The 27,534-nt window shown below is 43.5% G+C and overlaps 1 protein-coding gene and 2 long non-coding RNA genes across 14 annotated transcripts in view; 2 read left to right on the top strand and 1 right to left on the bottom strand.

Annotated features, from left to right (window-relative positions):
* LOC127910610 (uncharacterized) overlaps nucleotides 1–3,077 on the bottom strand; it is a 115,475-nt gene extending 112,398 nt beyond the window's left edge. Inside the window, exon 1 of the long non-coding RNA XR_008075451.1 lies at nucleotides 2,623–3,077. This is a non-coding gene — a long non-coding RNA (uncharacterized LOC127910610). The remainder of the gene's footprint in view (nucleotides 1–2,622) is intronic.
* The window catches only part of LOC118376514 (FERM domain-containing protein 4A-like), a 446,877-nt gene that overhangs the window by 234,938 nt on the left and 184,405 nt on the right, over nucleotides 1–27,534 (top strand). The window lies entirely within an intron of this gene.
* On the top strand, nucleotides 10,788–14,037 carry LOC127910609 (uncharacterized). Its single transcript, XR_008075450.1, has 3 exons — nucleotides 10,788–12,100; nucleotides 12,175–12,482; nucleotides 13,757–14,037. It is a non-coding gene; the product is annotated as an uncharacterized LOC127910609 (long non-coding RNA).

The following is a 27,534-nucleotide window of genomic DNA, read 5'->3' on the forward strand; positions in this document are numbered from 1 at the left end:
CCCACTCTTATGGATGAAAGGGTAGCCCTCCTCTCCCACTCTTATGGATGAAAGGGTAGCCCTTCTCTCCCACTCTTATGGATGAAAGGGTAGCCCTCCTCTCCCACTCTTATGGATGAAAGGGTAGCCCTTCTCTCCCACACTTATGGATGAAAGGGTAGCCCTCCTCTCCCAATCGTATGGATGAAAGGGTAGCCCTCCGCTACCACTCTTATGGATGAAAGGGTACCCCTCCTCTCCCACTCTTATGGATGAAAGGGTACCCCTCCTTTCCCACTCTTATGGATGAAAGGGTACCCCTCCTCTCACACTCTTATGGATGTACCCCTCCTCTCCCCACTCTTATGGATGAAAGGGTACCCCTCCTCTCCCACTCTTATGGATGAAAGGGTAGCCCTTCTCCCACTCTTATGGATGAAAGGGTAGCCCTTCTCTCCCACTCTTATGGATGAAAGGGTACCCCTTCTCTCCCACTCTTATGGATGAAAGGGTAGCCCTTCTCTCCCACTCTTATGGATGAAAGGGTAGCCCTTCTCTCCCACTCTTATGGATGAAAGGGTACCCCTTCTCTCCCACTCTTATGGATGAAAGGGTAGCCCTCCTCTCCCACTCTTATGGATGAAAGGGTACCCCTCCTCTCCCACTCTTATGGATGAAAGGGTAGCCCTCCTCTCCCACTCTTATGGATGAAAGGGTAGCCCTTCTCTCCCACTCTTATGGATGAAAGGGTAGCCCTCCTCTCCCACTCTTATGGATGAAAGGGTAGCCCTTCTCTCCCACTCTTATGGATGAAAGGGTAGCCCTCCTCTCCCAATCGTATGGATGAAAGGGTAGCCCTCCGCTACCACTCTTATGGATGAAAGGGTACCCCTCCTCTCCCACTCTTATGGATGAAAGGGTACCCCTCCTTTCCCACTCTTATGGATGAAAGGGTAGCCCTCCTCTCCCACTCTTATGGATGAAAGGGTAGCCCTTCTCTCCCACTCTTATGGATGAAAGGGTACCCCTCCTCTCCCACTCTTATGGATTAAAGGGTAGCCCTTCTCTCCCACTCTTATGGATGAAAGGGTACCCCTTCTCTCCCACTCTTATGGATGAAAGGCAATTTACCCCTTCTCTCCCACTCTTATGGATGAATGGGTACCCCTCCTCTCCCACTCTTATGGATGAAAGGGTAGCCCTCCTCTCCCAATCGTATGGATGAAAGGGGTAGCCCTCCGCTACCACTCTTATGGATGAAAGGGTACCCCTCCTCTCCCACTCTTATGGATGAAAGGGTACCCCTCCTTTCCCACTCTTATGGATGAAAGGGTAGCCCTCCTCTCCCACTCTTATGGATGAAAGGGTAGCCCTTCTCCCACTCTTATGGATGAAAGGGTACCCCTCCTCTCCCACTCTTATGGATTAAAGGGTAGCCCTTCTCTCCCACTCTTATGGATGAAAGGGTACCCCTTCTCTCCCACTCTTATGGATGAAAGGGTACCCCTTCTCTCCCACTCTTATGGATGAATGGGTACCCCTCCTCTCCCACTCTTATGGATGAAAGGGTACCCCTTCTCTCCCACTCTTATGGATGAAACTCTTATGGATGAAAGGGTACCCCTCCTCTCCCACTCTTATGGATGAAAGGGTACCCCTCCTCTCCCATTCTTATGGATGAAAGGGTAGCCCTCCTCTCCCACTCTTATGGATGAAAGGGTAGCCCTTCTCTCCCTCTCTTATGGATGAAAGGGTACCCCTCCTCTCCCACTCTTATGGATGAAAGGGTAGCCCTTCTCTCCCACTCTTATGGATGAAAGGGTACCCCTTCTCTCCCACTCTTATGGATGAAAGGGTACCCCTCCTCTCCCCTTGGAGCGCTTTGGAAGGAAAGAATGTTTTTGACACCACCCTACCTCTCTCCCCCTTTTCCCCATCCACTCCTCCTTCCCTCTTCTGTTTTTCACTTGTTGATCAGAGTAACAGTTGTTGTTATGCCCAGTCCCAAACTTACCTCTAGACCCTACCCGAGACACCTCTCATAGATCTGAAAACACCGGGTGGATTATGCTGTGTATTTGTACATCAGTGGAGGCTGCTGATGTATCAAATGATGCTATTCCATTTACTCCATTCCAGCCATTATTATGAGCCATCCTCCACTCACCAGCCTCCACTGTTGTACATGACTCATATTCCCAGATAACCTGCCTGCAGAGTTACATAGCAAAATGAACACAGACAAAAACACAGAAAATAATTCATCAAAGGTGGTCCAGCAGATCCATCCACTGTTTCTTCTCCACTGTCTTCTTCTCCCTACAACCCAGTCCTGCTCTGTGATCCCTCCTGGCCTCCATCTGGCCTTGCCTGACTGAGGCCGGCCCTGGGTCTGTTGTTAATTAGAGCCCGTGATCTATTCTCAGACATAACTACATAGAACCATGACACGCACAAGCACACAGGCACACATACACACACACACACACACACACACACACACACACACACACACACACACACACACACACACACACACACACACACATACACACATACACACATACACACATACACACACACACACATACACACACAGACAGTGTTGTCTATCTTCCATTGCTCAACAACAGGATATGAGACCTCTAAATATCTCCAGATATAGAAGGTCTCTCTGAGAGGGAGAGAACAAGACTCAATGAGCTCTTCACTGTGAAGCTGGGACAAACTGAATCACACATCAAGGGCCTATTCATAGACAGAGAGACAGAGAGAAAATAGGGAGCAAGAGGAGGGAGAGAGAACAGGGGGAGTGAGCGAGGGAGAGAAGGAGGGAGGAAGAAAATGGAGGGAAAGAAAAGCAGAGCTCTCTGCTCCTACAGAGTCGAGGTTACCCTTGTCCCCTGTCTCAGGATGTTTCTCTATGAGAATGATCTGGAACAGTGATGCTTCAGTGAGAGCATGTGTGCCTGTGTGTGTGCTCACGTGTGCGTGTTTGCGCGTGTGTGTGTTACTGGGTACCAGGTAGGGTTGCAAAGGGAGGGTACATTACTGGAAACTTTCTAAGTTGACCAGTAAACTGCCTATATTCTGGAATTTTTCTGGTAACCTTTTTAGATAATTCAGAACATCAAAGGTGTCTGTAATTATCTCTGGCCCTGTGTGGCCTTATCACATGCAAAATATATATATGAAATAATAAAAACTGAAAGTATAGACTGACAAAGCTGTAAAACATTATCCTACATTTAAACCATCATCTTTGTGAATACCATTGTTGTGTAATATGAGGGTTTCAGTATGAAATATTGTTTAGAATTTTTTTTTTTACACCTTTATTTCATGTTCTATGTCAATATTCATTTGTTGTCAATGTTTTGCCGTCAAATTGGTTGCAGTCAATAGTTGAGAGTTGAAGATATGCTTTTTTCTCTTGAAACATATGGTCTATCTATTACAAAATCATGGACAATATGGACACAGATATAACAAAAATGAATATTATACAGTATATTAAAATAAAAATGTTATTCAATGTTATTCAAGTATATGTTACCAAAATTACCATAGATTGCCATAGATTTTCTGTTAATTACCAAAATCACCCAAGACTCTGGTAACTTTGGTAAATTAGCGGTAGCTTTGCAACTATAGTACCAGGGCTTGCCAACTTTGTGAATAAACTTCAGTATCAATCTGCCTGTCCATTCCTTCTGGTCCTCACAGGGTCTGGCAGAGTTGAATATCCCAAACCTCCTAGCCTCTCTGTTCTATCGCTATGGTTTCGAAAGTATTTTCTGTTGCAATGGTAACGGTCATCTGGCACTCTGCTGAGGACTATTGCATGACCTTACCCAGGATTCCACAGGACACTGTACACACACAACATCCTAGGAACACACACACAACAAATATTTACACCCGTCCTAAAGTACTGTTAGTGAGAGCTGACCTTCTGTAGACAGGCTGTGGAAAAAGTGGAACACTTACACATCTGGAATGTCAAACATTCCAGAGCCCATGTCCAATGTTCCCTCAACATTCCAGAGCCCGTGTCCAATGTTCCCTCAACATTCCAGAGCCCGTGTCCAATGTTCCCTCAACATTCCAGAGCCCATGTCCAATGTTCCCTCAACATTGTTTGGGCAATGAGCAAATTTCAGGTCTGCTGAGCGCAAACTTGAAAGAAAAATGATCTTGCATAGTTTGTTTTGTTTCGGTATGTTACATTGAAAGTGGCTAATGTTGCATTGATTTCATCACAATTGCCACAGTAAAGGGAAATGTTGATTGTGTTAACAGGGAAAACTCTAGAAAGTTGAGTGAAGTTCAATATCATGCTTCTCTCCGTAGGCTGATAGTTCTTCTGCGCTCTGCGTGGCGGCAGTCACTCAGGACTACTGCTGGCTGGTGCAGTGTGCAGCTTAGAGGGAACATTGGCCATGTCTACACTTAACACTTACATGCGACTTCTGCTATCAGAACACAAAGATCACATTGAAAAGACGCATTGTGTGCGGACCGTCATTAGCAATCTAGCGTGTGAAGAACATGTTTGCTGGCTTCATAAATGCTAGCCAGCTATCTAATATTGCCCCCCACCCCCAAAGAAAAAGTGAATTCCATGATCAGAAGTCCATGATCAGAATACAAAAACTGCATTATCTGTCAAGTCTAGACACGGACGGAGAAAAGCAGATATCTCAAGACCATCTGACACAAGTCTGGTTCCCTGCCGCACAGAGCACAGAAGGTCTATCAAATTGATGACCCTGAAAATCACCGTTTAGGATGTTTGGGGTTTTTAGGTTAACACCCCACCATCTGTGGTATGTGAGAGAGAGAGCTATCGAAAGGCATAAACACACGAGCATGCTCTCTATCTAAGCTCAGATGAGTGCAGTGCTCTTACAGTAGGGAGAATTGTGAAACAAAAATCCTGCTTTTACCAGCATTCAGAGTTGATGTATGTTGTGATAGTAATTTCTTTCAACTTCTATTGACAATCATTATCAAATTAATGGTATTAGTGTCATACAGCAGATATTCAGCTCCACATACACACATGCACGATACACCAGAGGAGGCTGCTGAGGGGAGGACGGCTCATAATAATGTCCGGAAAGGAGCAAATGGAATGGTATTAAACATGTGTTCGATGTATTTGATAACATTCCATCAATTCCGCTCCAGCCATTACCACGAGCCCGTCCTCACCAATTAAGTTGCCACCAACCTCATTTGACATACACACATGGCTGCTGCATTCTTATAAAACCACAACTCAGCAGTAAGCATTGACCCTCGTGTCGATATCATCCTCCCCACCCCCACACTATGAATCAGTCCAGTCCACTCAATAGGCCCCTTCAGTTTGGTGGTATTGAACTCATTCACTCTACTGTATTGATCAAGGCCAACTGGTGGATTGCTGAGGAAGAAGGAATAAATCCAATCTATCTATTGTATTTGAATGGGCCTGTAGGGGAAAGGCATGTTTGGAATTTATAAGTTGTTTGAAACCACAAATAACCAGACACAAAGCATCATGGGAGATACCCATGAGGAGATTGTCGAGGTACAGTGGCTTGCAAAAGTATTCAAGTTTTCATATTTTGTTGCATTACAGCCTGTAATTTAAATATATTTTTATTTGGAGTTTATGTGATGGACATACACAAAATAGTCCAAATTGGTGAAGTGAAATGAAAAAAAATACTTGTTTCAAAAAAATAAAAAGAACGGAAAGGTGATGGTGCATATGTTTTCACCCGCTTTGCTATGAAGTCCCTAAATAAGATCTGGTGCAACCAATTACCTTAAGAAGTCACATAAATAGTTATAATGCACACAGGTGGAATTTATTTTATCACATGACTCAGTATATATACACCTGTTCCGAAAGTCCCCAGAGTCTGCAACACCATTAAGCAAGGGACACCACCAAGCAAGTGGCACGATGAAGACCAAGGAGCTCTCCAAACAGGTCAGGGACAAAGTTGTGGAGAAGTACAGATCATGGTTGGGTTATAAAAAATATCAGAAACTTTGAACATCCCACTAAGCACCATTACATCCATTATACGCCCACCAAAACTCAGGGACCAGGCGAGGAGGGCATTAAGGAGGAGGAAACAAAGACACCAAAGATATCCCTGAAGGAGCTGCAAAACTCCACAGCGGAGATTGGAGAATCTGTCCATTGGACCACTTTAAACCGTACACTCCACAGAGCTGGGCTTTGTGGAAGAGGGGCCAGAAAAAAGCCATTGCTTAAAGAAAAGAATAAGCAAACATATTTGGTGTTCGCCAAAAAGCATGTGGGAGACTTCCCAAACATACGGAAGATGGTACTCTGGTCAGATTAGACTAAAATTGAGCTTTTGGCCATGTAGGAAAACGCTATGTCTGGCACAAACCCAACACCTCTCATCACCCCGAGAACTCTATCCCCACAGTGAAGCATGGTGGTGGCAAAATCATGCTGTGTGGATGTTTTTCATCGGCAGTGACTGGGAAACTGGTCAGAATTGAAGGAATGATGGATGGCGCTAAATACAGGGGAAATTCTTGAGGGAAACCTGTTTCAGTCTACCAGAGATTTGAGACTGGGACGGAGGTTCACCTTCCTGCAGGACAATGACCCTAAGCATACTGCTAAAGCAACACTTGAGTGGTTTAAGGGGAAACATTTAAATGTCTTGGAATGGCCTCATCAAATCCAAGACCTCTATCCAATAGAGAATCTGTGGTATGACTTAAAGATTGCTGTACACCAGCAGAACCCATCCAACTTGAAGGAGCTGGAGCAGTTTTGCCTTGAAGAATGGGAAAAAATCCCAGTGGCCAGATATGCCAAGCTTATAGAGACATACCCAAAGAGACTTATAGCTGTAATTACTGCAAAAGGTGTCTCTACAAAGTATTGCGGAGGGCGCATGGTGTTCTTTCATTCTCAGAGGTCACATCAGGCCACACGATGTCCTTGGGATTCTGGTTCCTGGTTAAAAAATGGAGAATCTGGCCTGACTCCCAGAGCTGAGAAAACACTCCCATCCTCCATCTGGAGATGGGACGTCAGCGAATCTGCTGGCTGCTGTGTGTGTGTGTGTGTGTGTGTGTGTGTGTGTGTGTGTGTGTGTGTGTGTGTGTGTGTGTGTGTGTGTGTGTGTGTGTGTGTGTGTGTGTGTGTGTGTGTGTGTGTGTGTGTGTGTGTGTGTGTGTGTGCGTGCAATGGAGTTGGGTAAGATGAGATGCGAACTGACCGGTGGCTGAGTGGAGGTGTGGAGAATGTAAGCACACCCCTCTATCCTCCACAGAGAGAACAGTCACCTTTCCCTGTCCCTGTCACTCATCTACTGGGTCTCCCTTTCCTTCCTTCTCTCAGTCTGTTTGTCAGCCTGGAGCCTGGAATGCTCTGGAACTGAGTGTCACTTTAAAAACAACTAACAGACCAAAAAGAAAAAGGGAGAGAGCGAGAAAGGGAGAGAGAGAGAAAGGAACAGGCAGTGGGAATGTTTGTGTTTGTCGCAACCAGACTTTGGCTCTCAGGGTTGCTTCAGTTACAGGACAGGAGAGAGGAGAGAGGGATAGAGCCATTGGGGATTTCTCTAGCTGCGTGGGATATTGACACAGGATTGCGGTGACCTCTCTTTTTACGGAGTGATCAGAATGTTGGATCCTTAGAGAGAAGAGCGAGGAAACAAGGCATTTTAGTCTGACCTGTGGATACCTACCTGTCATCTGGTGTACCTGTTTTCTTGTAGATAGCTACTTGTGTGTTTCTATGATGGAAGCAGTACTGCTGGGTCTGGAGGATGTGCTGTTCACACGTCAGGGTCTGCTATGGACCTTCACCTCCTCAGCTCTCAGACATCTCCGCGCACTACACCTCACACACGCACACAGGTGTGTCCCCAGGCCACTGTACCAGGTAGGATACACCTCACACACACACACACACACACACACACACACACACACACACACACACACACACACACACACACACACACACACACACACACACACACACACACACACACACACACACACACACACACACACACAGACACTCCACTGTATGTGAGAGGAAGTGTTCAAATAAGCGTCAGACTATAGGTAGATCAGTGTGCCGTAACCTGATGCTGCCACTAATGAAGGGGTTAGGACAGCGGGGGCTCTAGGCAGAGTAGAGGAATAAAAGGGCTAACAGCTGGTGTGTAACTAACAAGGTGCATGCTCAAGGCGACAGGGCTATACAGTAGGTTTAATATGAAGTATGAGACAAAATCAGGTGTTGTGGACAAGCTTCTGGTGTGATGGGGATAGTGGGTTGTTTTTGTAGAGTGATCTAGGTGCTCCAATCCACTCATATAGTAGTAACATGGACTGGAATACAGCCACTGTCATACCTTCACATCACGTAACCAATGGCTCATATTTGCGGATGTTGTGTATTTGAGTGTGTGTTTGTGTATGGAGTGTGTGTTTGTGTATTTGAGTGTGTGTTTGTGTATTTGAGTGTGTGTTTGTGTATATTGAGTGTGTGTGTATGGAGTGTGTGTTTGTGTATTTGAGTGTGTGTTTGTGTATGGAGTGTGTGTTTGTGTATGGAGTGTGTGTTTGTGTATTGGAGTGTGTGTTTGTGTATGGAGTGTGTGTTTGTGTATGGAGTGTGTGTTTGTGTATGGAGTGTGTGTTTGTGTATGGAGTGTGTATTTGTGTATGGAGTGTGTGTTTGTGTATTTGAGTGTGTGTTTGTGTATGGAGTATGTGTTTGTGTATGGAGTGTGTGTTTGTGTATTTGAGTGTGTGTTTGTGTATGGAGTGTGTGTTTGTGTATTTGAGTGTGTGTTTGTGTATGGAGTGTGTGTTTGTGTATGGAGTGTGTGTTTGTGTATGGAGTGTGTGTTTGTGTATGGAGTGTGTGTGGTGTGTTAGTAGGCCATTGACTCCTCTCTATAAAAAATGAGTGTTCTGGCCCAGTTCTACCTAATGCAGAGACAAAAGCCTCTTTAGTAGTTGTTGTTTCTCTTTCAGGACACACACACACCGATTTTTATAAACTCCAAATACTCAGTATTCACAATGTCAGCAGGAAGAAGCAAGTGTTTTTGGTTACCGTTGGGTTGCTAGGGCTGTTTTTAAAGGCCCTGTAACTGAGGGCTGAGTGTTCTTGGGAGTGTGAAAGTGGGTGTTTCTTCATACACACACACATTTTCACTCTATGTTCAGATTTACAACCAGGTCACCTTTTGTGTGTGTGTGTGTGTGTGTGTGTGTGTGTGTGTGTGTGTGTGTGTGTGTGTGTGTGTGTGTGTGTGTGTGTGTGTGTGTGTGTGTGTGTGTGTGTGTGTGTGTGTGTGTGTGTGTGTGTGTGTGTGTGTGTGTGTGTGTGTGTGTGTGTGTGTGTGTGTGTGTGTGTGTGTGTGTGTGTGTGTGTGAGAGAGAGAGAGACCAGCTCTGACACGGCAGAATTGATGATCAGTATTCGCTCCACCATGTCTGAATCTGCACAGAGAGCAATTAGTATTCCTTACTCATCCCACCTGCCCTGTGTGCAGTCCACACTGTCAGGCCCCACCAGACGAACCCAGAGAGGGATCACAGAGGTACTAGGGCTGCAGTCATAGCAACAAGCAGGAGAGGGACTGACACACACATAATCAAATTCACAAAGCAAGTATTCAGAGCATCATACAGAAACACACACACACACACTCTCACACACTTCCCCTCTTTCTGGCTCACTGCCTTGGCTCCCCTTTAAAGAACTGTGTTATTAGGGAGGACATCTTACCATCTTACAGAGGTCAAGTTGAAATGTTTGCCCTCATGAAGGGTCAACACAATGACAGGAAAACCCTAAACCTCCCCTCATATCGTGCACTTCCCCTGAATACACTTCTTACTCAAGAAACACCCTAAACCTCCCCTCATATCGTGCACTTCCCTTGAATACACTTCTTACTCAGGAGACACCCTAACGCCCCTCAAAACAGACATAATCAACCCGACTACCCTTTGTAACTTTCTCTTCAGCAAAACAAGCCTTCCCTGGGATTATAAAGTAGTTTCATGTGCTGTGGAGTGTTGTAATGGCTGTTCTGAGGGCAAGGTCAGTAGTAATGAGTGATCCAGACTTCCAGAAATGTCAGACTGACTACACTACCATTCGGCTCATACTGTAGTAGCTCTCTCACCAACAAGGAACTGTAATCCTTTATCTGGTACAAGACTGCTGAGAGAGAGAGAGAGAGAGAGAGAGAGAGAGAGAGAGAGGGATAGAGAGAGAGAGAGAGAGGGATAGAGAGAGAGAGGGATAGAGAGAGAGAGAGAGAGAGAGAGAGAGAGAGAGAGGGATAGAGAGAGAGAGAGAGAGAGAGAGAGAGAGAGAGAGAGAGAGAGAGAGAGAGAGAGAGAGAGAGAGAGAGAGAGAGAGAGAGAGAGGGATAGAGAGAGAGAGGGATAGAGAGAGAGAGAGAGAGAGAGGGATAGAGAGAGAGAGAGAGAGAGAGAGAGAGAGAGAGAGAGAGAGAGAGAGAGAGAGAGAGAGAGAGAGAGAGAGAGAGAGAGAGAGAGAGAGAGGGATAGAGAGAGAGAGAGAGAGAGAGGATAGAGAGAGAGAGAGAGAGAGAGAGAGAGAGAGAGAGAGAGAGAGAGAGAGAGAGAGAGAGAGAGAGAGAGAGAGAGAGAGAGAGAGAGAGAGAGAGAGGGATAGAGAGAGAGAGAGAGGGATAGAGAGAGAGAGAGAGGGATAGATAGAGAGAGAGAGGGATAGAGAGAGAGAGAGAGAGAGAGAGAGAGAGAGAGAGAGAGAGAGAGAGAGAGAGAGCAAAATGCAGTGCTTTCTGGCCCTAAATCGACAGTACACTGTGGCTAAATATTTGACCATGGTTACTGATCAAAATCTTGACAAAGTACAGGCTCAGTGAGTACAGCCTCTCCATTGAGAGGGGTAGACACAGGAAAACCTGGCACCCTGTAGAGGAAAGGCTGTGCAACCACTGCACAACAGCAGAACCTGAGACGGAGCTGCATTTCCTGACAAAATGTAAAAAAAATTATAAAACAATTACAGAGTATTTCAAAGACCTCTGATGAGAGTAGGCTACCAGTCATTTTGGGGGAGGATGCAGAGAGTTGTGGGTTGGCAGCGCACTACATTGCTAAGTTGAGGGACAGTGTCTGGAAAACCAATCAACCTACACATGTCCTCTAATGTATGCTTATTGTTATTGTTGAATGTATGGTTTTTTTGACAATTGGTTAATGTTGTTACTATTGTCCCATTGACAATTTTGATTTGGCAATATGTACATTGTTACGTCATGCCAATAAAGCAAATTGAATTGAGAGAGAGAGAGAGAGAGAGAGAGAATAACTAGTCTGGATATGATTTTCACACTGTACCTTCCCCCTGCACTTCTATTCTCCACCACTCATCCTCTCTTCACTGTAGCCACAGGTATTTAATGAGTAGATCCCCAGCCTCCTGTCCCTGTCCACTCCTCCTCTCTTCACTGTAGCCACAGGTATTTCCTGAGTAGATCCCCAGCCCCCTGCCTCTGTCCCTGTCCACTCCTCCTCTCTTCACTGTAGCCACAGGTATTTCCTGAGTAGATCCCCAGCCTCCTGCCTCTGTCCCTGTCCACTCCTCCTCTCTTCACTGTAGCCACAGGTATTTCCTGAGTAGATCCCCAGCCCCCTGCCTCTGTCCCTGTCCACTCCTCCTCTCTTCACTGTAGCCACAGGTATTTCCTGAGTAGATCCCCAGCCCCATGCCTCTGTCCCTGTCCACTCCTCCTCTCTTCACTGTAGCCACAGGTATTTCATGAGTAGATCCCCAGCCCCCTGCCTCTGTCCCTGTCCACTCCTCCTCTCTTCACTGTAGCCACAGGTATTTCCTGAGTAGATCCCCAGCCCCATGCCTCTGTCCCTGTCCACTCCTCCTCTCTTCACTGTAGCCACAGGTATTTCATGAGTAGATCCCCAGCCTCCTGCCTCTGTCCCTGTCCACTCCTCCTCTCTTCACTGTAGCCACGGGTATTTCCTGAGTAGATCCCCAGCCTCCTGCCTCTGTCCCTGTCCACTCCTCCTCTCTTCACTGTAGCCACAGGTATTTAATGAGTAGATCCCCAGCCTCCTGCCTCTGTCCCTGTCCACTCCTCCCTCTCTTCACTGTAGCCACAGGTATTTCCTGAGTAGATCCCCAGCCTCCTGCCTCTGTCCCTGTCCACTCCTCCTCTCTTCACTGTAGCCACAGGTATTATCTGAGTAGATCCCCAGCACCCTGCCTCTGCCTCTGTCCCTGTCCACTCCTCCTCTCTTCACTGTAGCCACAGGTATTTCATGAGTAGATAGATCCCCAGCCTCCTGCCTCTGTCCCTGTCCACTCCTCCTCTCTTCACTGTAGCCACAGGTATTTCCTGAGTAGATCCCCAGCACCCTGCCTCTGCCTCTGTCCCTGTCCACTCCTCCTCTCTTCACTGTAGCCACAGGTATTTCCTGAGTAGATCCCCAGCCTCCTGCCTCTGCCTCTGTCCCTGTCCACTCCTCCTCTCTTCACTGTAGCAACAGGTATTTCCTGAGTAGATCCCCAGCCTCCTGCCTCTGCCTCTGTCCCTGTCCACTCCTCCTCTCTTCACTGTAGCCACAGGTATTTCCTGAGTAGATCCCCAGCCTCCTGCCTCTGTCCCTGTCCCTCCTCCTCTCTTCACTGTAGCCACAGGTATTTAATGAGTAGATCCCCAGCCTCCTGTCCCTGTCCACTCCTCCTCTCTTCACTGTAGCCACAGGTATTTCCTGAGTAGATCCCCAGCCCCCTGCCTCTGTCCCTGTCCACTCCTCCTCTCTTCACTGTAGCCACAGGTATTTCCTGAGTAGATCCCCAGCCTCCTGCCTCTGTCCCTGTCCACTCCTCCTCTCTTCACTGTAGCCACAGGTATTTCCTGAGTAGATCCCCAGCCCCCTGCCTCTGTCCCTGTCCACTCCTCCTCTCTTCACTGTAGCCACAGGTATTTCCTGAGTAGATCCCCAGCCCCATGCCTCTGTCCCTGTCCACTCCTCCTCTCTTCACTGTAGCCACAGGTATTTCATGAGTAGATCCCCAGCCTCCTGCCTCTGTCCCTGTCCACTCCTCCTCTCTTCACTGTAGCCACGGGTATTTCCTGAGTAGATCCCCAGCCTCCTGCCTCTGTCCCTGTCCACTCCTCCTCTCTTCACTGTAGCCACAGGTATTTAATGAGTAGATCCCCAGCCTCCTGCCTCTGTCCCTGTCCACTCCTCCTCTCTTCACTGTAGCCACAGGTATTTCCTGAGTAGATCCCCAGCCTCCTGCCTCTGTCCCTGTCCACTCCTCCTCTCTTCACTGTAGCCACAGGTATTTCCTGAGTAGATCCCCAGCACCCTGCCTCTGCCTCTGTCCCTGTCCACTCCTCCTCTCTTCACTGTAGCCACAGGTATTTCATGAGTAGATAGATCCCCAGCCTCCTGCCTCTGTCCCTGTCCACTCCTCCTCTCTTCACTGTAGCCACAGGTATTTCCTGAGTAGATCCCCAGCACCCTGCCTCTGCCTCTGTCCCTGTCCACTCCTCCTCTCTTCACTGTAGCCACAGGTATTTCCTGAGTAGATCCCCAGCCTCCTGCCTCTGCCTCTGTCCCTGTCCACTCCTCCTCTCTTCACTGTAGCAACAGGTATTTCCTGAGTAGATCCCCAGCCTCCTGCCTCTGCCTCTGTCCCTGTCCACTCCTCCTCTCTTCACTGTAGCCACAGGTATTTCCTGAGTAGATCCCCAGCACCCTGCCTCTCTGTCCCTGTCCACTCCTCCTCTCTTCACTGTAGCCACAGGTATTTAATGAGTAGATCCCCAGCCTCCTGCCTCTGTCCCTGTTCACTCCTCCTCTCTTCACTGTAGCCACAGGTATTTCATGAGTAGATCCCCAGCCTCCTGCCTCTGTCCCTGTCCACTCCTCCTCTCTTCACTGTAGCCACAGGTATTTCCTGAGTAGATCCCCAGCACCCTGCCTCTGCCCCTGTCCCTGTCCACTCCTCCTCTCTTCACTGTAGCCACAGGTATTTAATGAGTAGATCCCCAGCACCCTGCCTCTGCCTCTGTCCCTGTCCTCCTCCTCTCTTCACTGTAGCCACAGGTATTTCCTGAGTAGATCCCCAGCCTCCTGCCTCTGTCCCTGTCCACTCCTCCTCTCTTCACTGTACCCACAGGTATTTCATGAGTAGATCCCCAGCCTCCTGCCTCTGTCCCTGTCCACTCCTCCTCTCTTCACTGTAGCCACAGGTATTTCCTGAGTAGATCCCCAGCCTCCTGCCTCTGCCTCTGTCCCTGTCCAGTCCTCCTCTCTTCACTGTAGCCACAGGTATTTCCTGAGTAGATCCCCAGCACCCTGCCTCTGTCCCTGTCCACTCCTCCTCTCTTCACTGTAGCCACAGGTATTTAATGAGTAGATCCCCAGCCTCCTGCCTCTGTCCCTGTCCACTCCTCCTCCTCTCTTCACTGTAGCCACAGGTATTTCCTGAGTAGATCCCCAGCCTCCTGCCTCTGCCTCTGTCCCTGTCCAGTCCTCCTCTCTTCACTGTAGCCACAGGTATTTCCTGAGTAGATCCCTAGCACCCTGCCTCTGTCCCTGTCCACTCCTCCTCTCTTCACTGTAGCCACAGGTATTTCCTGAGTAGATCCCCAGCCTCCTGCCTCTGTCCCTGTCCACTCCTCCTCTCTTCACTGTAGCCACAGGTATTTCCTGAGTAGATCCCCAGCACCCTGCCTCTGCCTCTGTCCCTGTCCACTCCTCCTCTCTTCACTGTAGCCACAGGTATTTCCTGAGTAGATCCCCAGCACCCTGCCTCTCTGTCCCTGTCCACTCCTCCTCTCTTCACTGTAGCCACAGGTATTTAATGAGTAGATCCCCAGCCTCCTGCCTCTGTCCCTGTCCACTCCTCCTCTCTTCACTGTAGCCACAGGTATTTCCTGAGTAGATCCCCAGCACCCTGCCTCTCTGTCCCTGTCCACTCCTCCTCTCTTCACTGTAGCCACAGGTATTTAATGAGTAGATCCCCAGCCTCCTGCCTCTGTCCCTGTTCACTCCTCCTCTCTTCACTGTAGCCACAGGTATTTCATGAGTAGATCCCCAGCCTCCTGCCTCTGTCCCTGTCCACTCCTCCTCTCTTCACTGTAGCCACAGGTATTTCCTGAGTAGATCCCCAGCACCCTGCCTCTGCCCCTGTCCCTGTCCACTCCTCCTCTCTTCACTGTAGCCACAGGTATTTAATGAGTAGATCCCCAGCACCCTGCCTCTGCCTCTGTCCCTGTCCACTCCTCCTCTCTTCACTGTAGCCACAGGTATTTCCTGAGTAGATCCCCAGCCTCCTGCCTCTGTCCCTGTCCACTCCTCCTCTCTTCACTGTACCCACAGGTATTTCATGAGTAGATCCCCAGCCTCCTGCCTCTGTCCCTGTCCACTCCTCCTCTCTTCACTGTAGCCACAGGTATTTCCTGAGTAGATCCCCAGCCTCCTGCCTCTGCCTCTGTCCCTGTCCAGTCCTCCTCTCTTCACTGTAGCCACAGGTATTTCCTGAGTAGATCCCCAGCACCCTGCCTCTGTCCCTGTCCACTCCTCCTCTCTTCACTGTAGCCACAGGTATTTAATGAGTAGATCCCCAGCCTCCTGCCTCTGTCCCTGTCCACTCCTCCTCTCTTCACTGTAGCCACAGGTATTTCCTGAGTAGATCCCCAGCCTCCTGCCTCTGCCTCTGTCCCTGTCCACTCCTCCTCTCTTCACTGTAGCCACAGGTATTTCCTGAGTAGATCCCCAGCCTCCTGCCTCTGCCTCTGTCCCTGTCCACTCCTCCTCTCTTCACTGTAGCCACAGGTATTTCCTGAGTAGATCCCCAGCACCCTGCCTCTCTGTCCCTGTCCACTCCTCCTCTCTTCACTGTAGCCACAGGTATTTAATGAGTAGATCCCCAGCCTCCTGCCTCTGTCCCTGTTCACTCCTCCTCTCTTCACTGTAGCCACAGGTATTTAATGAGTAGATCCCCAGCCTCCTGCCTCTGTCCCTGTCCACTCCTCCTCTCTTCACTGTAGCCACAGGTATTTCCTGAGTAGATCCCCAGCCTCCTGCCTCTGCCTCTGTCCCTGTCCACTCCTCCTCTCTTCACTGTAGCCACAGGTATTTCCTGAGTAGATCCCCAGCCCCCTGCCTCTGTCCCTGTCCACTCCTCCTCTCTTCACTGTAGCCACAGGTATTTCCTGAGTAGATCCCCAGCACCCGGCCTCTGTCCCTGTCCACTCCTCCTCTCTTCACTGTAGCCACAGGTATTTCCTGAGTAGATCCCCAGCCCCCTGCCTCTGTCCCTGTCCCTGTCCACTCCTCCTCTCTTCACTGAAGCCACAGGTATTTCCTGAGTAGATCCCCAGCCTCCTGCCTCTGTCCCTGTCCACTCCTCCTCTCTTCACTGTAGCCACAGGTATTTCCTGAGTAGATCCCCAGCACCCTGCCTCTGCCTCTGTCCCTGTCCACTCCTCCTCTCTTCACTGTAGCCACAGGTATTTCCTGAGTAGATCCCCAGCCCCCTGCCTCTGTCCCTGTCCACTCCTCCTCTCTTCACTGTAGCCACAGGTATTTCCTGAGTAGATCCCCAGCCCCATGCCTCTGTCCCTGTCCCTGTCCACTCCTCCTCTCTTCACTGTAGCCACAGGTATTTCCTGAGTAGATCCCCAGCCCCCTGCCTCTGCCCCTGTCCCTGTCCACTCCTCCTCTCTTCACTGTAGCCACAGGTATTTCCTGAGTAGATCCCCAGCCCCCTGCCTCTGTCCCTGTCCACTCCTCCTCTCTTCACTGTAGCCACAGGTATTTCCTGAGTAGATCCCCAGCCCCATGCCTCTGTCCCTGTCCACTCCTCCTCTCTTCACTGTAGCCACAGGTATTTCCTGAGTAGATCCCCAGCCCCCTGCCTCTGTCCCTGTCCCTGTCCACTCCTCCTCTCTTCACTGTAGCCACAGGTATTTCCTGAGTAGATCCCCAGCACCCTGCCTCTGTCCCTGTCACTCCTCCTCTCTTCACTGTAGCAACAGGTATTTCCTGAGTAGATCCCCAGCCCCCTGCCTCTGTCCCTGTGCACTCCTCCTCTCTTCACTGTAGCCACAGGTATTTTCTGAGTAGATCCCCAGCACCCTGCCTCTGTCCCTGTCACTCCTCCTCTCTTCACTGTAGCCACAGGTATTTCCTGAGTAGATCCCCAGCCCCCTGCCTCTGCCTCTGTCCCTGTCCACTCCTCCTCTCTTCACTGTAACCACAGGTATTTCCTGAGTAGATCCCCAGCCCCCTGCCTCTGCCTCTGTCCCTGTCCACTCCTCCTCTCTCCACTGTAGCCACAGGTATTTCCTGAGTCGATCCCCAGCCCCATGCCTCTGTCCCTGTCCACTTCTCAGCTCTGACCCTAGGTCTGCTCTCCTCTCTCTTGTTCTAGGGAAAACTCCTTCAGTGTCTTCCTCTCATTCTCTCATTTTCACAGGTATGTGTGTACATTAACGCATGTGTGTGTGAAATGCTCACACTCACACAAATTCAATTGTATTTGTCACATGCGCCAGTGTAGACTTTACTGTGAAATGCTTACTTACGAGTTCAAAAATAATTATACAAATAAAATAGTAATACATGGGGATAAAATAAAATACACAACAATGAATCTAATGCCTTCACAGAGTATTCTGACCCCTTGACTGATTTCACATTTTGTTGTGTTTTAGCCTGAATTCAAAGTGGATTAAATAGATATGTTTTTCTCACCCATCTACACACAATACCCCATAATGACAAAGTAAAAGCATGTTTTTAGAAATGTTTGCTAATTTATTGGAAATTAAATACGTAAATATTTAATTTACATAAGTACATAAGTAGACCCCAGAGTCAATACATGTTAGAATCACATTACAGCTGTGAGTCTTTCTGGGTAAGTCTCTAAGAGCCATGCACATCTGGATTGTACAATATTTGCACATTATTCTCAAAAAAATTCTGTCAAGTTGGTTGTTGATCATGGCTAAACAGCCATTTTCAAGTCTTGCCATAGATTTTAAAGCCTATTTAAGTAAAAACTGTAATTACACCTTCTTAGAAACTCCATTGTATATTTGGCCTTGTGTTTTAGGTTATTGTCCTACTGAAAGTTGAATGTGTCTCCCAGTGTCTGGTGGAAAGCAGACTGAACCAGGTTTTCCTCTAGGATTTTGCATGTACTTAGCTCTAGTCAGTCAATTTTTATCCTTAAAAACATCCTAGTCCTTGCCAATGACAAGCATACCCATAACATGATGCAGCCACAACAATGCTTGAAAATATGTAGAGTGGTACTCAGTGATGTGTTGTGTTGGATTTGCCCCAAACATATTGCTTTGTATTTAGGACATAATGTCATTTTTTTTGCCACATTATTTTGCAGTTTTACTTGAATTCGTTGTTGCAAACAGGGTTGTTTGGAATATTTTTATTCTGTACAGGCTTCCTTCTTTTCCCTCTGTCATTTCGTTTACTATTGTGGAGTAACAGCAATGTTTTTAATCCATCCTCAGTTTTCTCCTATCACAGCCATTAAACTCTGTAACAGTAAAGTCACAATTGGCCTCATGGTGAAATCCCTGAGAGGTGTCCTTCCTCTCTGGAAACTGAAGGACGCCTGTATCGTTGTAGTGGGTGTATTGATACACCATCCAAAGTGTTAATAACTTCACCATGCTCAAAGGGATATTAATTGTCTGCTTTGTTTATTTATCTTTTTTTATCTACCAATAGGTGCCCTTCTTTGCGAGGCATTGGAAAACCTCCCTGGTTGTTGTGGTTGAATCTGTGTTTGAAATGCACTGTTCGACTGGGGGAACATACAGATAAGTGTATGTGTGGCCTACATACATGAGGAAGTCATTCAGAAATCATGTTAAACATGTTTTGCACACAAAGTGAATCCATGCAACTGCTTATGTGACTTGTTAAGCAAATGTTTACTCCTGAACTTATTTAGTCTTGCCATAACAAAGGGGTTGAATACTTTCATTTTTAATTCATTTGTACAAATGTTTAAAAACATAATTCCACTTTGACATTATGGAGTATTGTGGGTAGGCCAGTGACACACAATCTCAATGTAAAGCATTTTAAATGCAGGCTGTTTATTACAACAACATGTGGAAAAAGTCAAGGGTGTGAATACCTTCTGAAGTCACTGTACAGGGACATGTGAAAAGGCACCCCATGTGTTCATGCATTCCTATATCAATCTGGGAATTATGTGAACTCAACAACATTCAGTCACACTTTCTCCCTGGGGAAGGCCTCTTTAAAGCTATTGGCTGGTTCAAGGTCCTGCTGTTGTGTTGTGCTAAGCCCTCAGCTCAACACCCCTCCCTCTTTCTTAACTTCCTCCTCTTCGTTCTGTCCCTGTCTCCTAATCATCCGCCTCTCCTTATTGTGAAGGGCAGGATATCCTGAGGTAGGGATTCAAAAAGAGAGAAATGGCGATATAGCAGACCCAGGTGGCCATTTCTTCCTCTGCAACACTACTGTTATCATTTCAATATGTATTTACCTAGCTCTCACTTTCATCCTCAGAGACTCACACAGTGTAGACTTGAGACTCTTTTGATCATAACACAATGTCTTTTTTTTCAGGGGGGGATTTATTAGGGATCCCAATTAGCTAAGGCAGCAGCTATTCTTCCTTGGGTCCAACACATTAAGGTGCAGCACATTAAAAAAACAGTACAACCACAACATATCTACAACCCAACATATCTACAACCCAACATATCTACAACACAACATATCTACAACCCAACATATCTACAACCCAACATATCTACAACACAACATATCTACAACACAACATATCTACAACCCAACATATCTACAACAACACAACATATCTACAACACAACATATCTACAACCCAACATATCTACAACCCAACATATCTACAACACAACATATCTACAACACAACATATCTACAACAACACAACATATCTACAACCCAACATATCTACAACACAACATCTCTATCTACAACACAACATATCTACAACCCAACATATCTACAACCCAACATATCTACAACCCAACATATCTACAACACAACATATCTACAACACAACATATCTACAACACAACATATCTACAACACAACAACATATCTACAACCCAACATATCTACAACACAACATATCTACAACACAACATATCTACAACACAACATATCTACAACCACAACATATCTACAACACAACATATCTACAACACAACATATCTACAACACAACATATCTACAACACAACATATCTACAACCCAACATATCTACAACCACAACATATCTACAACCCAACATATCTACAAAACAACATATCTACAACACAACATATCTACAACACAACATATCTACAACCACAACATATCTACAACCCAACATATCTACAACCCAACATATCTACAACACAACATATCTACAACACAACATATCTACAACACAACATATCTACAACCACAACATATCTACAACACAACATATCTACAACAACACAACATATCTACAACCCAACATATCTACAACACAACATATCTACAACAACACAACATATCTACAACACAACATATCTACAACACAACATATCTACAACACAACATATCTACAACACAACATATCTACAACAACACAACATATCTACAACACAACATATCTACAACAACACAACATATCTACAACACAACATATCTACAACACAACATATCTACAACACAACATATCTACAACACAACATATCTACAACACAACATATCTACAACCCAACAACACAACATATCTACAACCCAACATATCTACAACAACACAACATATCTACAACCACAACATATCAACAACACAACATATCTACAACCCAACATATCTACAACAACACAACATATCAACAACCCAACATATCTACAACCCAACATATCTACAACACAACATATCTACAACAACACAACATATCTACAACAACACAACATATCTACAACCCAACATATCTACAACACAACATATCTACAACAACACAACATATCTACAACAACACAACATATCTACAACCCAACATATCTACAACACAACATATCTACAACACAACATATCTACAACAACACAACATATCTACAACAACACAACATATCTACAACACAACATATCTACAACCCAACATATCTACAACAACACAACATATCAACAACCCAACATATCTACAACACAACATATCTACAACCCAACATATCTACAACACAACATATCTACAACACAACATATCTACAACACAACATATCTACAACCCAACATATCTACAACACAACATATCTACAACACAACATATCTACAACAACACAACATATCTACAACAACACAACATATCTACAACCCAACATATCTACAACACAACATATCTACAACAACACAACATATCTACAACCCAACATATCTACAACCCAACATATCTACAACACAACATATCTACAACACAACATATCTACAACAACACAACATATCTACAACCCAACATATCTACAAACAACACAACACAACATATCTACAACCCAACATATCTACAACAACACAACACAACATATCTACAACAACATATCTACAACAACACAGCACAACATATCTACAACCCAACATAACAACACAACATATCTACAACACAACATATCTACAACAACACAACATATCTACAACCCAACATATCTACAACAACATATCTACAACAACACAACATATCTACAACCCAACATATCTACAACCCAACATATCTACAACACAACATATCTACAACAACAAAACACAACATATCTACAACACAACATATCTACAACAACACAACATATCTACAACCCAACATATCTACAACACAACACAACATATCTACAACACAACATATCTACAACAACACAACATATCTACAACCCAACATATCTACAACACAACATATCTACAACAACACAACATATCTACAACAACATATCTACAACAAACAACACAACATATCTACAACACAACATATCTACAACAACACAACATATCTACAACACAACATATCTACAACAACCCAACATATCTACAACACAACATATCTACAACACAACATATCTACAACACAACATATCTACAACAACACAACATATCTACAACCACAACATATCTACAACACAACATATCTACAACACAACATATCTACAACACAACATATCTACAACCCAACATATCTACAACACAACATATCTACAACCCAACATATCTACAACCCAACATATCTACAACACAACATATCTACAACACAACATATCTACAACCCAACATATCTACAACCCAACATATCTACAACACAACATATCTACAACCCAACATATCTACAACCCAACATATCTACAACACAACATATCTACAACCCAACATATCTACAACCCAACATATCTACAACACAACATATCTACAACACAACATATCTACAACCACAACATATCTACAACCCAACATATCTACAACCCAACATATCTACAACACAACATATCTACAACACAACATATCTACAACACAACATATCTACAACCACAACATATCTACAACACAACATATCTACAACACAACATATCTACAACAACATATCTACAACCACAACATATCTACAACCCAACATATCTACAACACAACATATCTACAACACAACATATCTACAACACAACATATCTACAACACAACATATCTACAACAACACAACATATCTACAACACAACATATCTACAACAACACAACATATCTACAACACAACATATCTACAACACAACATATCTACAACACAACATATCTACAACACAACATATCTACAACACAACATATCTACAACAACACAACATATCTACAACCCAACATATCTACAACAACACAACATATCAACAACCCAACATATCTACAACACAACATATCTACAACACAACATATCTACAACAACACAACATATCTACAACAACACAACATATCTACAACCCAACATATCTACAACACAACATATCTACAACAACACAACATATCTACAACAACACAACATATCTACAACCCAACATATCTACAACACAACATATCTACAACACAACATATCTACAACACAACATATCTACAACAACACAACATATCTACAACAACACAACATATCTACAACCCAACATATCTACAACACAACATATCTACAACCCAACATATCTACAACATATCTACAACAACATATCTACAACACAACATATCTACAACACAACATATCTACAACCACAACATATCTACAACCCAACATATCTACAACACAACATATCTACAACACAACATATCTACAACAACACAACATATCTACAACAACACAACATATCTACAACCCAACATATCTACAACACAACATATCTACAACAACACAACATATCTACAACCCAACATATCTACAACCCAAATATCTACAACACAACATATCTACAACACAACATATCTACAACCAACATATCTACAACCACAACATATCTACAACCCAACATATCTACAACACAACATATCTACAACACAACATATCTACAACACAACATATCTACAACACAACATATCTACAACAACACAACATATCTACAACACAACATATCTACAACAACACAACATATCTACAACACAACATATCTACAACACAACATATCTACAACACAACATATCTACAACACAACATATCTACAACACAACATATCTACAACCCAACATATCTACAACACAACATATCTACAACACAACATATCTACAACAAACAATATCTACAACAACAACATATCTACAACCCAACATATCTACAACCCAACATATCTACAACAACACAACATATCTACAACAAACCCAACATATCTACAACACAACATATCTACAACACAACATATCAACAACACAACATATCTACAACAACACAACATATCTACAACAACCCAACATATCTACAACAACACAACATATCTACAACACAACATATCTACAACCCAACATATCTACAACACAACATATCTACAACACAACATATCTACAACACAACATATCTACAACCCAACATATCTACAACACAACATATCTACAACCCAACATATCTACAACAACACAACATATCTACAACAACACAACATATCTACAACCCAACATATCTACAACACAACATATCTACAACAACACAACATATCTACAACCCAACATATCTACAACCCAACATATCTACAACACAACATATCTACAACACAACATATCTACAACAACACAACATATCTACAACCCAACATATCTACAACAACACAACACAACATATCTACAACCCAACATATCTACAACAACACAACACAACATATCTACAACCCAACATATCTACAACAACACAACACAACATATCTACAACCCAACATATCTACAACACAACATATCTACAACACAACATATCTACAACAACACAACATATCTACAACCCAACATATCTACAACCCAACATATCTACAACAACACAACATATCTACAACCCAACATATCTACAACCCAACATATCTACAACACAACATATCTACAACAACAAAACACAACATATCTACAACAACACAACATATCTACAACCCAACATATCTACAACAACACAACACAACATATCTACAACACAACATATCTACAACAACACAACATATCTACAACACAACATATCTGCAACAACCCAACATATCTACAACACAACATATCTACAACAACACAACATATCTACAACAACACAACATATCTACAACCCAACATATCTACAACAACACAACACAACATATCTACAACACAACATATCTACAACAACACAACATATCTACAACACAACATATCTACAACAACACAACATATCTACAACACAACATATCTACAACAACACAACATATCTACAACACAACATATCTACAACACAACATATCTACAACAACACAACATATCTACAACAACACAACATATCTACAACCACAACATATCTACAACACAACATATCTACAACCCAACATATCTACAACCCAACATATCTACAACCCAACATATCTACAACACAACATATCTACAACCCAACATATCTACAACCCAACATATCTACAACACAACATATCTACAACACAACATATCTACAACCCAACATATCTACAACACAACATATCTACAACACAACATATCTACAACACAACATATCTACAACCCAACATATCTACAACCCAACATATCTACAACACAACATATCTACAACACAACATATCTACAACACAACATATCTACAACACAACATATCTACAACCCAACATTTCTACAACACAACATATCTACAACACAACATATCTACAACCACAACATATCTACAACACAACATATCTACAACAACCCAACATATCTACAACACAACATATCTACAACCACAACATATCTACAACACAACATATCTACAACACAACATATCTACAACAACCCAACATATCTACAACACAACATATCTACAACACAACATATCTACAACACAACATATCTACAACACAACATATCTACAACAACCCAACATATCTACAACACAACATATCTACAACAACCCAACATATCTACAACACAACATATCTACAACAACCCAACATATCTACAACCACAACATATCTACAACACAACATATCTACAACACAACATATCTACAACACAACATATCTACAACAACACAACATATCTACAACAACACAACATATCTACAACACAACATATCTACAACAACACAACATATCTACAACACAACATATCTACAACAACACAACATATCTACAACAACACAACATATCTACAACAACACAACATATCTACAACCACAACATATCTACAACACAACATATCTACAACACAACATATCTACAACACAACATATCTACAACACAACATATCTACAACACAACATATCTACAACACAACATATCTACAACAACACAACATATCTACAACACAACATATCTACAACAACACAACATATCTACAACACAACATATCTACAACAACACAACATATCTACAACACAACATATCTACAACCCAACATATCTACAACCCAACATATCTACAACACAACATATCTACAACAACACAACATATCTACAACACAACATATCTACAACCCAACATATCTACAACCCAACATATCTACAACACAACATATCTACAACAACACAACATATCTACAACACAACATATCTACAACCCAACATATCTACAACACAACATATCTACAACAACACAACATATCTACAACAACACAACATATCTACAACACAACATATCTACAACACAACATATCTACAACAACACAACATATCTACAACACAACATATCTACAACACAACATATCTACAACACAACATATCTACAACCCAACATATCTACAACAACACAACATATCTACAACCACAACATATTATATATTATTATATATTATTATTATTATTATTATTATTATTATTATTATTATATTAACATATCAACAACCCAACATATCTACAACACAACATATCTACAACAACACAACATATCTACAACCCAACATATCTACAACACAACATATCTACAACACAACATATCTACAACACAACATATCTACAACACAACATATCTACAACCCAACATATTTACAACAACACAACATATCAACAACCCAACACCACAACATATCTACAACCCAACATATCTACAACCCAACATATCTACAACACAACATATCAACAACACAACATATCTACAACACAACATATCTACAACAACACAACATATCAACAACCCAACATATCTACAACACAACATATCTACAACACAACATATCTACAACACAACATATCTACAACACAACATATCTACAACACAACATATCTACAACCCAACATATCTACAACACAACATATCAACAACCCAACATATCTACAACACAACATATCTACAACACAACATATCTACAACCCAACATATCTACAACACAACATATCTACAACCACAACATATCTACAACACAACATATCTACAACACAACATATCTACAACACAACATATCTACAACCCAACATATCTACAACACAACATATCTACAACACAACATATCTACAACACAACATATCTACAACACAACATATCTACAACACAACATATCTACAACCACAACATATCTACAACCACAACATATCTACAACCCAACATATCTACAACACAACATATCTACAACAACACAACATATCTACTACACAACATATCTACTACACAACATATCTACAACACAACATATCTACAACAACACAACATATCTACAACCACAACATATCTACAACCACAACATATCTACAACACAACATATCAACAACACAACATATCTACAACCACAACATATCTACAACACAACATATCTACAACACAACATATCTACAACACAACATA

This window comes from Oncorhynchus keta, chromosome 22 (assembly GCF_023373465.1).
Source record: "Oncorhynchus keta strain PuntledgeMale-10-30-2019 chromosome 22, Oket_V2, whole genome shotgun sequence".
NCBI lineage: Eukaryota > Metazoa > Chordata > Actinopteri > Salmoniformes > Salmonidae > Oncorhynchus > Oncorhynchus keta.